Source organism: Poecilia latipinna, unplaced genomic scaffold, assembly GCF_001443285.1.
Source record: "Poecilia latipinna isolate Pla-1442-1.1 unplaced genomic scaffold, P_latipinna-1.0 Scaffold2098, whole genome shotgun sequence".
Classification (NCBI taxonomy): domain Eukaryota; kingdom Metazoa; phylum Chordata; class Actinopteri; order Cyprinodontiformes; family Poeciliidae; genus Poecilia; species Poecilia latipinna.
The window spans coordinates 93,404-111,309 of record NW_015114714.1 but is presented as its reverse complement, the minus strand read 5'-3'; the positions used below and the strand labels follow the sequence as shown (position 1 = coordinate 111,309).

At 39.4% G+C, this 17,906-nt stretch overlaps 1 long non-coding RNA gene across 1 annotated transcript in view; it reads right to left on the bottom strand.

Annotated features, from left to right (window-relative positions):
• Positions 1 to 89: 89 nt before the first annotated feature.
• Positions 90 to 17,906, bottom strand: part of LOC106936209 (uncharacterized) — a 26,125-nt gene continuing 8,308 nt past the window's right edge. Inside the window, exons 3-4 of the long non-coding RNA XR_001422077.1 lie at positions 16,923 to 17,053; positions 90 to 580 (exon numbers count right to left, since the gene is read on the bottom strand). This is a non-coding gene — a long non-coding RNA (uncharacterized LOC106936209). The remainder of the gene's footprint in view (positions 581 to 16,922; positions 17,054 to 17,906) is intronic.

Sequence of the window (17,906 nt, the reverse complement as noted above, 5' to 3'; positions counted from 1 at the left end):
GCCTGACAGAAAAGTCCACGAAGAAAAACAAAATAAGATAGTTAAGATAAAATTTAAGACCTGAGATTCTTCTATTTAAGGCCAAATTACATATTTTCAAATGAATTTAAGACATTTTAAGGATGTGTGGGCAGACTTTCTTGGAACCTTTAATTCATAATCTACCTCTTTAAAAGTAAGTGACCCTCCACATTAAGAGCTCAGAAGATTTCTAAATCCAGGTATTCAGGTGTTCAATCCCATTGATCAGAGCTCAAACGTATCAATCCCAGTAGCTACTGGTCTGGGAACTGGTCCAGACCCGGAGAAGATCTGAGTTTAAACTGTGAAGGAGTTCAGTAAATCTCTAAAACCTTAAATAAACGGCTTCCGACACAAATTTAAACTCTTAAATCCTTTCCACAGATAATCTAACGACCCCTAATCTATGAGGCATCAACTCCTCAACTTCAGATTAACTTCCAGGCCTTTGACTCGCCGCTGATGCTGACTGGCATGGCGGATCAGAGTCTCCAGCAGCGCTGGCCGCCTCACGTCGCTGTGGCGACTCTCCGCTGTCACCCGGTCGGGATTTAGAGATCTCTGAAAGGAGGCAATTTCAGATTATCGCGTCCCGATCGGCGTTGTCGTTAATCTCCCCGAGCGCCGTCCGTATGCAACTTTAATTTGGGCACTTCAAGCAGCGGAGGGGATAAAGATAGCTTTTGAAGATTGCTTTTCATGTTGGCTGTGCACATCTGAGCATTTAAGTGCAGCAGAAAGAGATCCGGACGCTTTTTTTATTTATTTTTGTGGAAGAAAAATAAAAAAATGGGAGTCAGTCAGCTTGAAGAGGCTGGAAAACGGCGGCGTTGGAGCCAATTTCCTGCTATTGTTTCACACTAAAGAGATAAACACTTTCTGCCTATCAGAGCGTCTTCTATATTTATACTTTTAGAATATCAAAAATACAGTAAGAGATTATTCTTTTCATGATATTATCAACCCTCCATTTTGTGCTCCACCTCTGTTCCTTAGATTTATTTTTTTTTGTATTTCTTGACTAATGCAACTTATATACTCCTGAAATTCCAGTACATTATAAGCATTAAACTGTTTTAGAACCAAAAAACACAAAAAAATTGTATTTTCTTACAAACATCAGCCAATATTTATGTAAAGTTGGGATGTTTTCCTTTGATCATAAGGAAGAAAACAATAAAACATGAATAAATTAATGGGAATGTGTTTTAAAAATGTGTTTTGAATGGAAGTCATCACTAAAAGTGCCAAATTTAAATTTAAAAGCCAAATGGTTTAAACAAAACATTTTCATTTCATTATTTTGAACCAAATCTTTCTCAAATGAGATTTCAGTCGGCTCAGTACTTTCAGACAGAATCGTTTTAGGGCCTCCTGTCACTTTAAATCCAAATAAAATCCAAACAGATGCACAGTTATACAATGGTACATCTTTGAAAAGCATAAATGGAGCCTCCTGCACAAATACCAAGAATGCAGCAAGTGGTTTCTGGATGGTAAGTCAACAACAAAATACTTCTTTTTCAGCAGCCATTGTACATGCATAGAGCGGTAAAACCAGCTGGTCAAATGTATTGGAGCTCAGCCTGGGATGCTAGGTAACAGGGCGGAATTCTGCATCGGTGGCTAGATAACGGCGCAACCGTTGAATGTGATTGGGCAGTCCTCAAATTCAAATTCAAAAAAACTTTATTGATCCCAAAAGGGAATGAAATGTAGTAACTGGAATTAATTCAAAATCCTTCTAATCATTTTGAAACGGCTCATTTTCCAGACACCAAAAAGCATCAATATATTGCAAAAATCGGCTGGGTGACTTTTTTTCTTTTTAGCATTGGGCTGCAGTAGAAACCCAAATGGAAGCACAAAGATGTGAACTTTCTATAGTAGGTCCCCTTTCTGGATAAAATATTAATTTCCATCAAAGCATCCAAAACTACGCTACATTAACAAGCCAAGAGCCGATGGAGGAACCAGGAGGGTTACCAGCTTCATTCCTCCCTGCCTCCATGTTCCACAGCATCTGTAGTTAAACGGCTCTCCTCCAAACCTACAGCTCACCCGGGCCGCGTCGCAAACGCTGCGGCGCTCTGAAACGACTGCGGCGTTGGAACCGGCGCCGCTCGTTACGGACCGACGGGTCGCTCCGATCGTTGCAGCAAAGCGTCCCCGCGGCTTCTTTGTGACTTATGAGAGTGGACCGGGTCCAAGCGCCTGCGGCCTTCCTGTTTATTTGCAGCGACGGCGCAGGTCGATGGCGGCGGCGGCGTGGGGTCCGGCGGATCCAGCTGAGCTCGTGTAAACACCCACCCCGGGAGCGGCGCTGAAAGTGGCTATTTTTCTCCAGTGAGAGGATTTTAAAACAATTTTACTGCTCATTGTTTTTAACCCAGAACCAGCCTCTTAAAAACGTCGGACAATCCGGCGATGCGACCCCTCGAGTGCTTTGTGTATGCGGTTCGACTAAACAGTCCTGTGTTATGGCTCGTCTCGCTGCGACTCGTATAAACTAGTGAACTTTCTGTCCAACGGCTCCCTGACGCTTCTCTAACTTCAAGATGTTCAGGAGCCAAACTGCACTTTACTGCAGGCCTCAGAGAGCCTCGGCTTCCTGTGCTAAAGGCTGCAAAATGATATTAAAATGATGTTAAAGGCTCTGGGATTACTTACATATTCATATCCAGTGGCATTAAAAAGTATTTCCCCTTACAGAAAAGATTCCCTTATTTGGTCGCTGGGAAAAAAGAACAAAAACCAACATTTAAACTGAAAGAGCAGTAAAATTTACCACATAAACTAGTAATAAATTATTTCAGCTTCATCTCTTTGAATCTTCTGAGGATTTTTCTCTTACTATATAGTAAATTATTGCAAGTACACTGCAAAAACTCTCATTTTTACCAAGTATTTGTGTCTTGTGCAAACATTGTAGTAATGTTGAAAAAAGACAAAACTAACTTAGAAGTAACTTTTCATCAAAACATAGGAGCTCGACTCAGAACTTCTATTTGTTTTTTCACACTTAAATGTTTTAAAATAAGTCAAATAAAAACAATTATTAAATGTCTGGAAAATTTCAGAGTAATTTCAGTAAAGTCAATAACATTAATATTAGTTTTAGCGTTGTTCTGTTTTATCAGTATTCAGGTTTTTCTATATTCATGAACAAGAAAATTAGGTGGAAGGTAGAAATGGAAAAAACAAAAAAGTCTGACCAAGTATTTTTCTCTAGTTTTTAATGCAAATATCTTACTACAAAATGAAAAAGTTATAGTTCTACTAGAAAACTAATCTGCCAGTGAACTAATAATTTATAATCAATATTAAGGAATTATTTACATAAAACAAGCTCTCATATCTTGCTGAAAATGTTTTTCTAAGTTAATTTTCTTTTATTTAAATGTACTCAGATATTTGATTAGAAACTAGACTAAAAGTGTTTGGTAATATTTTGTGTTTTTGCAGTGTATTCTGTAAAAATAACACTTTGTTCAAGAGATCTCATGAACTAAATGTCTCTTTTCTCAGTAAAATATTCCTAATAAAAACTCACAGCTTGAAGAAATCTGAGGTTTAAAGGAGAATAAAAACAAACTTTCCAGCCGAGCTGCTCATCATTTTAATCAGGCTGAGTTGCTGTGCTTTAATTTGTGCTAGAAAACATTAGATAATGAGTGTTCAGCCTGAACCGTCTCCCTGTCACTCTGGACCTGCAGCGTCTTCATCCGGACGCGTCTCCAGCCCAGCTTACGTAAAATGGCCGCCGTTCTGTTTGTCAACATGACACCGGGCCGATCCGAGGGGAAAACCCGCTTATTCGCTGCGACAGAACCGGGACGGCGGCGACGGCGGCGGCGTGGAGTTCTGGGGAAACGCGGGCAGCGGTTTGAGTGTTGCCACCATGTGATAGCTTCTCCAGGCTGCCTGTGAACTTTGACCCCCGCTCCCAGAGAGAGGGTAGGGGGGGAGCGGGATCCGGGCCAGGGGTCAGAGAAATGTCCCAACAGCAAAGTCTAACCTCGTTTCGCCGCGGCGGACAAACAGAAGCAAACAGTTCGGGCCGCGTGTTCTGCAAAGTCGAAAGGCCAAACCAGTGAAGATGGCCGACTTTGGGGCTTCTTCCAGAGCGCCGCGGCGTTTCCGTAGGCGACGGCGGCGTCGGGCGCTCAACACCAAACAGGTCGCTCTGATCTCACAAACTACTGCTGCACTTTACACTGCAAAACCACAACAGATAGGAGACAATAAACCCTGAAAAATACAGATTATTTCCCTTCTAACAAAACATTTTTCTTTTTGTAGAAGTGAAATAATCTGCCAGAGGATCTAGAACCTTTTCATAAATATTAAAGAACTACTGACTAAAACTAAACTCTTATATCTTATTGAAAATTACTTGTAAGTTAGTTTTGTCTTAAGAAACTAGACCAAAAATACTTGATAAGAATTTGTGTTTTTACAGTGTAAAGGTGAACCTTTTCTACCTTCCACTTAATTTTATTGTTGACGTTTCTGTTTGAACACAGAAAAACGTTAATACAAAACCAACCTAAAACTCTAATAATTACTTTTATTGACACTAAATAAAATAAAAGACTTTAATCAATAAATGGAAGATGTTGATTTTTTTTCCATGTTATTTTCTCTAATTTAAAACATTTAAGTGAGAAAAACAAATCTTTCCTGTATCCAATGCCACTGGATATGAATTCATTAGTTATACCTCAACTAATTAATATTAACTTTAATATTTTACATTTTTGGAAAACATTAGATTTGAGTTTTTGCAGTGTACCTGCGCTACATAAGAGAAAAAAAATCCTCTGATGCTCAGAGAGATATTTAGAATTTACTTAAATAATTTATGAGCAGTTATTATACTTAAAAAAGAAACAGTTTTTTTTTTTTTACAGTTTTAACCCGCTTATGTGTTAAATATTTTTGTTCTTTGAGCTTCAGTGTTTGTTTTTGTGCTTTTTTCTGAAAACGTGAATATAAGTGAATATTTTCATGGCGTTCTTTTCATTGTGTTTATTCCTCCCGTTGTTTTCCTGTAGACAGTATTTCTGTGAATCTCTGATGATTTATTTGTTTAAAGTTTTGTAGCCTTTTTTCCGTTTTTGAAGACGTTCCATCTTCCTTTTTGTTGTCAGTTTTTATGTTTTGCTGACATTAAACCTTTTTAAGTTTTATTTTGTTTCCTGTGTCACTTCCTGCTTTTAACACTGTTTACTGTCTTTAATCACCATGTTGTGTTCATCAGTGTCTTTCTAACCTTTTGAAGCCAATTAGTGTCTTCGTTTAGTGATTTTGTGTCTTTTTGGACCCGTGTTGCTGCTTTGTGTTGTTATAGTTGCTTTGTATCTTTTTGTGACATTTTCTTACTTTGCGTCTGTTTATAATCTGGAGTTTTAGTGAATTTCCATGTTAATTTGTGTCTCCATGTTGCAGATTTCTGGATACTTTGTGTTATTTTGTTAACATTGTGTCTTTGTTTTTCCTCGTTTTCTGTATTTTCAGAAATTGTGTCATTTTGTGGACCTGCTGTGTTCTTTTATTGCCACATTGTCCTGTTGTGGACACTTTGTGTCTTTTATTGTAGCTTTTTTGTATCTGTTCTTTCTCTTAGATCAGTGTTTTTCAGCCCTGGTCCTCACCGCCCCCCTGCATGTTTTAGATGTGCCTCTATTCCAGAACATCTGATTCAAATGATTGCATCACCATCAAGTACTGCAGAAGCCTGTTAATCACCCAGAGATACAATGCAGGTGTGTGGCAGAAGGGAAACACCTAAAACATGCAGGACAGGGGGGCCTGACGACCAGGGTTGAAAAACACTGGCATAGACTTTTGTATCTTTTTTACTCACTTTGTTAAACTTGGTGCCTCCCTGTGACTCTTCATAGTTACTGTTCTTCTTCTCTTGCTATTTTGTGTTTCTTTAGATTAATTTTGTGTTTTTTCAACATTCTGGGTCTTTTTCTTGTTTTGACATTCTGTGGCCTTCTTGTGTCGATTATTTAGACATGATTTCTCTTTTATGACAGTTTTTTACACTTTTTTGGACTTGCTGAGTGTTTTTATCGTCCTGCATAATTTTGAAGCCACTTTGACTCAAGTGGCATTAGTGTTTATTCTTTATAGCCATTTTTGTCTTTTTAGCCCTATAATGTTACTCTTGCCACCATTTCTTTTGACTGTCACGTCTTGTTGTTTGGTTGACATTTTGTTTGGTTTTGTGCTCATTTGACATTCTACTTCCTTCTTCTGTTCATTTATTTGTCTTTTGTTGCTGTTTTTTGTTTCTTTTTACACTTTCTTAGACTTGCTGAGTGTTTTTATAGACAGTTTGATTCTGTCTCATTAGTTTGTTTATTCTCTATCATAATCTTTGTCTTTTTAAACTTATTTTTTGCCCTTATAAGCATCACTTTCTTTGGCTTTGTATCAATTTCATCTTGTTTTGCAGCCATATTGAAGTGCTGTTAATTTCCCTCTTCTTGCAGACATTATGTCTCATTTTTTATTCTGTTAGTAATTATTTTTTATCTCCGTTTCCGTTTGCATTTTCTCAACATCTTTCTGTGAAGAAAAACAGCCTCATAATAATAAACTAGGTAATTTAAAAGTATCCAACCTCTTCAAACCAAATCCTTTTCAAATTAAAAGTATGTGGAGCAGTTTTTGGCTCCTGCTGACCTCTGTGTGTGAGAACGTCAGTGGAAACAACATCCTGGACACACAAGCAGACAGGAAACTGGCCTGTAGCGCTGAAAACAAGATCTCCTCTCAAAGACTCGCTGCCAGTTTGAAGTCGGACTCTGAGGCAAATCAGAGATCTTATCGGGTTTGAAGTGGAGAACATCCGCTTCTCTGTTCACCTCCGAGCGATTCTCCCCCCAAGAGAAACAAAACAACAACAAGGTCCTGAGGAAGAGGAGCGGAGAAAGAGGAGCTGAACGTCTTGGAGGCAGAGCTGGTCTCAGATCAGAGGAGCGTCAGTGACCACATTAAGGATGATGCTGCTGCAAATCTCCCTCAGACCTGATCACGCTCCGTCTCTTCGCCTCCAAGCCTTTCGACATCACTGGAAACATGTCAGCACCATGAAGAGCAGGAATCTGAGGCGCTTCCAGCTAATGGTTAGTCGGAGATAAAGATGGAGGACTCTGACCTGACCGTATCACTTTAACTTTGGCTTTTAATTACAATAATTAGGCTTTCAAAATCAGCGACCTTTCCAACTCCTGTTCTTTTTTTTTAAATCTATGACAGAAATGAGCTTTGCTGCATCAAACTACAGTAATGCTGATTCATCTTAAGCCATTTTATAAGAACCATCAGTTTTTTATTGTGTTTTCTGGTAAAAAGCTGAAAGTGAAGGTGGTTCTTTTTATCTGACTGTTTTCAAAACTAAATTCTGCTCCTGATTCAGTGAAATGAATAAACTTCCTCTCCTCTATTAATTTGCTCTTTTTGTTATTTTTTACTTCCATCAAGTTTTTGTTATTTTAGGTTTAACTGGTTTGATTTTGTTGCATTTTGTTGATCCATTTATGTCTTCTTGTCTGTCTTTTTTTGACCCTTGAAAACTCTGTTTACCAACCAACCAACCAACCAACCAACCAACCAACCAACCAACCAACCAACCAACCAACCAACCACCTACCTATTGGTTGGTTGGTAGATGGTTGCTTTATAGATAGTAATAAAGCAACCATCTATCTAAATCAACCAACCTGTACGTCCATCTGTTCATTTATTCCTGCCAGGTCATCTAATATTTTCAAACAGATGCTTTTCTTGCTTGTTTTTCTTACTTTTTCTTACTAAAGAAGCAAATTTAACACCAACCAGTGACTTTTCATGCTAAAATTGTGGTAAAATTTCCACAAGTTGCCATGATTATTTCTAAACAATACATCTTCAGGAGATTTTCCTGCTGTCCTTCATTGTGTGAATTTGCATCCGTGATGCGGCTTATTTGCTTTATAGACGTATAAAGACAAATGACAGCCAACAGAAGGCACAGTTTCAAAGCTGGACGTTGTTTTATTCATGCAGACAGGAGCCTGCTGGAGACTCTCTGGAAATGTGGTGGGAAGTCAAGCGAGCCGAGATAAGGGTTGTATAGAGCAGCGGGGGGAGAAATAGTCGAACAGGAACTGCTGGATGCACGGCTAGAGACAAATATTTCATCAGCAAAGTTCCCACATCCAAACTCTTGTGAACACACCCCGCCCCGGGTTTGTGTTTGCCTCGCCTTGACACTGGTAAATATGTGTTTTCCTCCGCTGCGATTGGAGATTGACTGCATAAAATGACTCATTGTGGCGTCTAAAAAGCAAATCTGTTGCTGAGCTTATTGACAATGCGGGCCGAGACGGGAGGATAAATAAAGAGACACAGGGAGGAAATGAAGGCGGCTGCCCAATCATGACGCCTGCTTAAGACCTCTGAGTGCTACTTTACTGTTGCAATATTTTGACTGAAATCTTAATGCAATGAGGATTAAAGGGATTACAACATAATCTTGAGTAATCCAAAACGCCACGGACGGAGGAGCACTTGTAATAACGGCGTAAAACCCGTCCGGAGGTCTGACAACATTGTCAGTCACAGCGAGGATTAAATATTTGCGGGAAAAACTTTCGACTAATGCCCGCAAACCGTCGCCGGTGGAGAAAGGCCCGGGTGCCGGCAGGCAATTTGGTAATTTAAGAGACATATAGCACCTCGGTAAGTGCCGGCCGGCCCGCTGCCAGGACAAAGCCCGGCTTTTTAAGCAGATTTACTCCTCCAATTTTTGTTTTTGATCAATGCTCAGGCAGGTTCATTACGCTTGGAAAGCAGATGGGGGGGCGGCTTGAGGAATGAAAACGTTCCCACAACCACGAATCAATTCTTATTAGGTTTACTGAAATGTCATCAACGTGTCCATTAGCTTTTCCATTAATTTATATTTTCTCCTCAGGAGAAGCTTGTATATTTTAAGGATTATGTAAAGCATCAGCAGAAATTATCTTTTGAGCTAAATAACCCACATTCATCGACTTGAACCTGCCTTTAATTACAAGCCTTCACTCAATAACGGCCGTTTGCGAGACACATTAGTGGGATTTGATGCCGACCTTGCCTGGATGCGCCCTGAAATTCCCCCGCTGCTTGATTGAAGTCGTATTGACGCCAAACTCCTCTCAAACAAACCAAACCCTTAATTTCAGTGAATAAAAACAAATTGAGTGGGAGAGAAGCTTTTAGGGAGGAGAGGCGGCATTAAGAAAGCAGGAATTTGTGTCAAGGAAGAGGAAGCAGAGACGCTAGCAGGGTGACAGCACCAGGAGAGCGGCCATCATGGCTGCAAACCGCCAAACTCAGAAACACACATCGCTCAGGACATAATCGGAAACACTTCCAGTCCTTTATAAGACCATCGCAATTTCAATAAGTGAATCTCTTTTTAAAAATATCAAAACCATTCAAGACTTTATTTGGTTCTGCTTTGTTCTGGTCCTCCAGTTTTAATAACCAGTTGGAGCCTCTTGTGGTCTTTGTAACTTTTTGTAGTAATTTTCTGTTATTTATGCTCCGTATCTCATTCTGGGTATTTTGTTTCCCTGTGTCTTTGTAAGCATTTTTGTGTAATTTGTAAAATCATTTTTGAAAGTTTTGGATTTTGTGTCTCTTTCATTTTTTGTTTTATTTGTGTCTTTTTGTTACATTTTTTGTTTTATTTGTGTCTTTGTGTTGCCATTTTCTGTCATTTGTAGTTATTTGTATTTTCATATCTATATTTATTGCTCTTATCTTTTGTAGCCATTTCTTCTCCATTTGCGGTTATTTGTATGTTTTTGTAATTTTGTCATAATATGACAGAGGTTGTAAATAATATTTACCTTATTATTCTTATAACCATTTTCAGTTGTCAATCTTGCAGTCTCATTTTTAAATAATCATAATTACCCAACATCCTTTTCTGATCAGTTACTATAAATGCTTGTTGTCAGTCAGATTGAAGCAATCAAAGAGTTTGTCGTGGAAATACTTTGACAAACTTTTTTTCCAAGCCATATTTCGTACTGATGCATATTCAGGCCGTTGTTGCAGGAGGTCATGAAGCTTCGCTGCATTAATCGCCAACATCGACTCTTGGTCTTTGAAATGTCAGGTTGCATATTCTGATGGAAATGTTTCCCTTCACACTTAATTTGGTGCTTTTCAAGTCAAAATCTGTTTTTGATTTCTTAAAAAAAAAAAAAAAAAAAGCATGTACGGAGGTCAATAAATGTCAGCCGGCTCTCCAAAAAGTTGAAATGTTTCACTCAAAAAATTCAAATCCGCTGTCAGTCAACTCCACCTTTTGGCCTTTGTGGGGTTGGAGGGGAACATTTCCAGGACGGCGTCTCTGACTCATCCTCCTACTGCTCGGCCGTACGTGGGTGTGACGTTTGACCCCAGACCGCCGCCGCCTGTCCTGCAGCAGACGACTGGAAACATTCCAGTTTTCTCTCCTAACAGGCGGAGATACGATCAGTAGGAACTCCTCACCTTAACGCGGGATTAGATTGTTATTCTGCAAACGCATCAAATGATCCGCTCTGATTTAAAAACTGTCTAAACTTTAAACAAGAAATATGTCAAAAGTCAGCAGTAGCATTATATTTATCAACGTGAAGCTTATTCATATTTAGGTTCTCAAACTGGTCAAGCTGATATATTCATTCTTTAAAAATGTTTGTAGTTTGTATCAATTCTGTAACTTTCTGTGGTAAATTTATGTCTTTTTGTTGCCATTTTGTATCTTTATGATGTTACTTTGTATCTTTTGTTCCATGTGTTATTTTTTGGTCACTGTGTAACTTTTTTGTGCTTTAATAAATTAATGTTTTAAATTACTTTTTGTATCATTCTGGAGTCGTTATTAGTTTTTTTCTGCTGTTAGTTTTGTATCTTTTACAGCTTTAATGAGATGTGTAACTTATTTCACACATTGTCAGTTTTCTGTGTTTCTTTTTGGTCCGTTTGTATCTAGATATACGACATAAATAGTTTTTTAATTTTCTGTTCTTTTTTTTTCTATTTTCAGTAGAAGATTAGTTTTTTTTTTTTATCATTTCAACCGGAGGTAATAAATAAGGAAGATGCAGAAAAACAATAATTTTAACAAGTGTTTCTTATTAGATTGGTTTTAAACAGAGGTCTTCAACATGAGGGTCGCCACCTTTAGGAGGGTCACAGCGGTGCAGCAGAGGGGTCGTCAGATTTCTGACTTTTTATGCATTTTTTGTGTATCTGTTTTAAAATTCAAACACAATATGTACAAAACTGTTAAAAGGAGACAGAGAATATTGTATTTTAGTCATGAATTCGTAGTTTTCTACAGAAGGGTCGTCAAATTTTGGACTTTTTATACATTTTCTGTATATTTAAAAAAATATATGTACACAGTTATTAAAAGGAGGCAAAATATTGTATTTCAGTCACAATTTTGTAGTTTTAGTGAGTAAAAGTGTTAAAAGTTCAGCATTTTATGCAAAATAACATTTTGTTGTAACTTTGTTGTAAAAAATGCTTTATAGGAGAAGCTGTGTGTTATTTGGACATTATTATTACATATTAGTAGAATGACAAATGGTGTTTTTTGCACCATCTCTCCATCAGTTTTGGGGTCTGAAAAACATTGAAAACCTTCAGACTTCTGCTCTGAAATGAATCCTCAGAAACATGTGCTGCCCCCCAGTGCAGACTGCCGTCAACAGCAGCCGGCTTTAACTCAGATAACAGGCTGGACATGTGGCTCAGTCAGCAACAACACCACCAGCTCCGCGCTTCTCCAAGAAAAAGAAGGAAAAAAAGCTGCCAGGCGGCTCAGACGGTTTATTTTTCCTGCCTATAAGCCATAATGAGGTTGTGCCCTGGGGAATCAGTCGAGCGGAAGGTTATTAATGCCTCAAAAAGGGAGGAAAAAACAGAGAAAAAAATCCTCTGCACCTTCTGCGGCCGCGGCGCGAAGGCAGGGAGAGACTGTCAAACAATTAAAGTGAAGTGAATTCCCTGAGACGGAAGAAAAACGGACAGCAGCGTCCGGCAGGATGAGAAAACCGTCTGCTGACCTGCGAAGTGCAGGAGTTCAGATCAAACAGGGCGGAGGATCATTACTGTACATTCATCTGTCTCTAATCAGCCGGCTGTAATATCTGACCGGCTCCCACTGGGAGACGCGGCTCCTCTTCTGTTAACTGGACCCTGATTGGAGCCGGGCAGCGAGAAAAAAACAGGTGAACGTGTGTTTATGCTCTAATGTCAGGATTCAAACTCCAGCTGTATGATTTCACCGTTCAGAACAGCACTTTAATTATTTTTCTGTCCAATTTGTGCATGAAGCTGCTTTGCTGCACATCATGTCAGAGATGTTCCTTTTTCTGCTGCCTTCCTCCTCACTGCTGAATGTCTAATGAGGGCAGAAAAAGAAACGGCCTTCTCCAAAAGGAGGATTTTCTTCTCTAAGGTTGGAGAAACTTTTGCACATGTGCCTATTAATTATGCTAATGCCGGATGGCTCCTAATTTACACCTAAATCCAACATTTCAATGCCGTGGCAGCGACTGCTACAGAAAACAAGGAGAGGGAAAAACAAAAGCTGCCGAGGTTTTGGCAGATCAACCTGATCGAGTTTAGATAAAAACAGAAAAGATTTTATAAAACATGGAGAGAAATTTAACTGAGATACTTAGGAAAATACACAATGATTGATTGATTGATTGATGGATTGATGGATGGATGGATGATTGGATGGATGGATGGATGGATTGATTGATGGATGGATTGATTGATTGATGGATGGATTGATGACTAAATTGATGGGTGGATGATTGGATGGATGATTCATCTGATCATCCAACCAATGAATGGTTGGATGATCAGATGGATGGATGGTTGGATAATTTAATAGGTGAACAGATGAATGAACAAGCAGACGGATGTTTGGATGATCAATTGGATGGATGAACTTCCTGTTCAGGTCTTCAGACCGAAAATGTCGACTTCCTGTTATCAGTTCAGGCAGACGCTGCCTTGCTCAGCAGCACGCTGACACTAGGACCCTGAGGACTCGTTTAATTTGTCCTTCAGTGAATCACGAGAAGCTGAAATCCAGTTTTCCATCTGGAGTCCCTCCAGGCAGCGTCTGTGTGCCACACATCTTCGTCTCCATTCAGTCTAACTCACACCGCCGCGCTACATCCTCCATTGTTTCTCCGCCAACACCGCCGCAGCTCATCGTCTCTCCTCACCTTTGTGTCTCTGTCTCCTGGCGGACCGTCACGTTGGCAGGTCGCGTTCAGCTGTGACCCGACCCGACTCGCCAGGGGAAACTCAACAAACGTGGCTCCCACAGGAGAACATCGAGAGGTGACACTCCTAACAGCAGCTGGTGGATTTAAAGTCCACCATTTTGTTTCTTTTTCACAGCTCAGACACCATCCTGCTGTCGGCTGCTGTCCTGCTACCTAAACCAACAAACTGGACAAGAGGAACAGCCAAGAGTTAGAATGGCCCAGTCAAAGTCCAGACCACAAAGAGCTCTCACCCAAACTAACAATACCAATGGTGGATGAGTTTGAGTACCTGAGGTCAACCGCCCAAAGCAACAATAAGGGAAATGTTTGAGCACCAATTCAGTTTAATGATATTCACAACAAATCTCATCTCAAGACACTTTAAAAACAATCATACTTGATGTAGATGAGTTTAAACACCTGAGGTCAACGATGCAAGGCAACAGTTAGCAACTCAAATACATGAATTAGAGACGACTGGGTTTTCCTCTGTCCTCATTTCTAAGGTGATCTTGGTTTGGAAAACAGATCTTAAAGATTCCAGGACTGTCTGGTTGCTTTGTAGGAAATGCTGGGCGGTTTTACAGAAGTTTACAGCCGTAAACTAGGCCAAAGACAGTAATTTCCTCTGAAGTGAATTCTGTCCTGACTCTCCTTGTTTTCTGGATCCTTACTGGGGCTTTGCTCGTCACACCCATCAGCTCTGAAATGCTGACAATCCGCTCATTAATTTGAACGGTGCAGCCGGGTCTGAAGCGCGAGAAGCCCTCAGCCATTTCCCTAATGGTGTGCGAGCCGGCTGACTGGGGCGGAGCTGGGAATGGCGCTGGAGGTGCTGGGAGCCGAGCAGCCATGATGGCTAACCACCACAACATCCTCCTCCTTTGTTCCTCCTCTCCTCTTCTCACCCCAAACAGCTCCGCCTGTCACAGTCCGACATCAGGGTTCACTGGTCTGTCAACATTTACCAGCAGATAAAGACAGAGAGGGGGAATTTCTCCGCCCTGGAGAGCTCATCGCCGAGAAGAGTGTGTGGAAAGACGCGGAGCGAGTACTTATGTGTCTTTTCTCAATGACAGCAGCCAAACAGAAAACACTCAAGCGGGCCGAGTACATCAGAGCCCACCGGACGCCCGTGAAGCGGCTTGTTGGTGAAAAGCGACGACTGAGCAAATAGGACTCAACGCGGCCTGCAACAAGCTTCGCTAGCTTAAACTTATCTGAGAGGAGGAAATAAAAAAGCAGGACAAAGATTTGGGATTCAACAGCCTCACCAACTAATAAACATCAAGGGGATTTCTCCACACAACAACGCGGCGGCTCTTTGAAACGGTCACAGCACTGAGCCAGTGATCCACCTAGGCTCTTTTAAATTATCCGTGTTTGTCGGGAAATTTGTTTGCTAATTGGGCCACAGATGACAAAGATGTCTGCAAAGTTCCTCTGAAGCTCGTCAGGAAAAAACACAAATATCTGCTTCAAACGGCACTTTACTCCTCCGCCCCGCTGTCAAAGGAGGAACTCAAAGGGAACAGCTTGTTAATGTACAGTTAGATATATTTATTAAACTGCCATTGATCTAGAAAGGAGGAGATTTACCTCAGAAGTCAGAGTTAATCTGACGCTTCTGTGAGTCTTTAATCTGAGGTATTTCAACCTATTTTTTAAAAACAAATCCCTCCCACAGAGATAACGCCCATCATCTGCTGGATGATTTCTGGACAAAATGCAGATTATCATCGCTAATTTCTTTAAAAACTATCTATAAATTATATAAAAGCATAGATTTAAAAACATTTTGAAACACTTTTTTCATACAAATAAAAAACCTATTTAATGACAAAGTAAAAGGAGGAAATTAGAATTGTGTAAAAGAAATACTTAGAAAATGCCTGAGTCACTGGTTGCTATGGTGACTCCCGCCTTCTCTGCATAAAAGCATAAAACAAGTTTTAAAAACATTTTAAGAAAAAACCTCTTATGTGTATACGAATAGAAATTGATCTAATAATGTATTAAAGGAAGAAAATAGTTACGTAAGAAACAAACCTGGTTGCCATGGCGATTCCCGCCTTCTCTGCTGAGCCCACAGCATAAAAATGAGAAATTAACCCTTTAAACAACCAACCACTGGGGAAAAAATACAAATGTATCAAAATGATTCTGAAACCATGAGGAGTAGAAGCTTCTGGTGGACATATGTTTAGATTTTTATGAATTTACAAAGTTTCATGGAGGAGAAATGACAGGTTGAATAAATGATTTCATCCCAGTATTGAGAGGAAAACTTACAATGGGAGTGAATGGAGGTTTGGGGTGAGCACTCTGATCTTGAGGGAGATTTGACAGAAAACCAGAAGTCCTAAAGCCGTCACACACACACTGGGTAAAAGTAGACCAAATCAGTAACATTTAGATGTATATATTGCTCATTTGGAGAAAAACGTGATTTAAATTTAACAGTTTTTGAACTTTTAAATTTAAAAGTGTGTGACATCATCACACAGTTAGCTAAACATTCTGCTAAAATCTAAAAAAATCATCAAACTTCAAACTGTGGTCACATAAAAACCATGAAAGGAATAAAAACTCAAATTTCCCCAACTATAGTTCAGTTTTCTGTGAACCAACAAAACTTTGAATGACATTCCTACTGCAGAGTAATGCAGAGTTACAGAGCCCCAAATGGGCTGCATTTCCTCGTTCCTTTTGCCAAATTTATTCTGTCATATATTTGACAAAATATGTTGATTATGATGTTTTGATACCAGAAGTCAATGCAATATGTTCCTGATCGAGCAACATATTTTATAGTGTTTTGTTCAGGGTTTTTCTAATCTTATTGTATTTTAAAACTTAAAAGGATGTAAGAAACGAATCAAAATCCCCCAAATTATGAGCTAAGGACACATTTGTTTCGCAATAATCTGCAACAGATTCAAATTAAAAAGTAAAACCAGACAAACACCAGTGGAAATCGTTTTTTGTGATTCTTATTTAAACAAAGATAAAGTAAAATCCTCCACAAACTAAACAAATCAGATGTGATTTCTGTTCTGAAATGCTGCTAAATAATTAAACTTTTTACTGTCAAACATAAATGTAGTCTGACAGAATAACATGAACATTTGACGTGTTGCATTATTACTCGTATTTAAAACTTTTCAGTTGAATGTTTAAAATTCAGCTTAAAATTTGATTATTTCCGTATTTTGATCTAAAAACATTTGGGACAAGACGACATCTTTTAAATCTGGACGGCTTTAATAATGGAGGTTTTTCTACTGTTCAACTTTTCAGCGGAAGCATTTTTAAATTTTTAAACCAAAGTTAACTTGAGCATCAACATGATTATTATACTTTAAGGCTTCACCTTCAGTTCGGGCTTTAATTAGGACATTAATGAAATATGTTTGTAGGTTTTTCCAGAGAATAAATATTTTTAGAGGTGGCGACAGAAAGGCTTTTTAAAACACATCACCTCTGCATCTTGTTAACAAGATTTCCCTCAGATTGTTTCCTAAATGTCATGTGTTGTCACAGCGAAGCTCCTCACACACTTACGGCCCACGGAGGAGGCATGTGAGGCGCAGGTCACATGATCCGACTCGTCTCCCCATCATCTTCTGGTTCCCACATACGTGTCACCTGTCGATGCGATTAGAGCCGTCCGTGGGCCGGGCGATGCGTCCTGACTGAGGAAGACAAAAAGGCATCAGTCATCGGCGGTTTGCCGCAGTGTCACGGTCGCTTTGATGTCACGGAGCTGACGTGAGCCGAGCCTGGTTCTTCAGCCTGCAGCCAGGAGAAGACAAAGAGCATCAGACGTCCAGGTTGATCCCACCGAGGGCCAGGCAATGAGGCAACGAGGCAACGAGGCAACCAGGCAGGGAGTTTGGACATCAAGCTTCACCGCATTATGACACAATCGCCGAGATAATAAGCACCGTGATGTCATCGATTTGAGTTCCTGTTCAGGGTTAGAGCGTCGATGTTTGGGATTTATGAAACCGAGTAACAGGCAGGAGCAGTTAGGGTAAGGACCAACCAGGAATTAGTCAGATCCAATCAAAAATTAGTCCATTGTCCAAATTATCCAGAGGTGGGCAGAGAATCCAAAAATGATACTCAAGTTAGAGTAAAAACATATTTGGTAAAAAGTCTACTCAAGTACTGAGTAACTGATCAAATTATGCATAATTAAATATTTGAAAATTGCATAATTTTCAAATATTATGCAATGGACCAAATCTGATGGACCAAAATATAAAGTTAAGTGGAAATTTTGGTATTTTAAGGATGAAAATGACAATAATTCTTTTAAGTAACAGAAAATAACATCAAAGAAAATGTTTCCAAATCAGTTTCTTTCAACAAAAAACACTTCTAAAACATGTTTGTTTTCCATTCAGTGGATAAAAAAAATCCAGAAATTTTACTCAAGTAAGAGTAGAAATACTTCACAATAAAATAACTCAAGTAAAAGTAAAAAGTACAGCGTAGTAAAAAACTGATTCTGTTCTCATATTGTGAGAAATTTGATCTGAA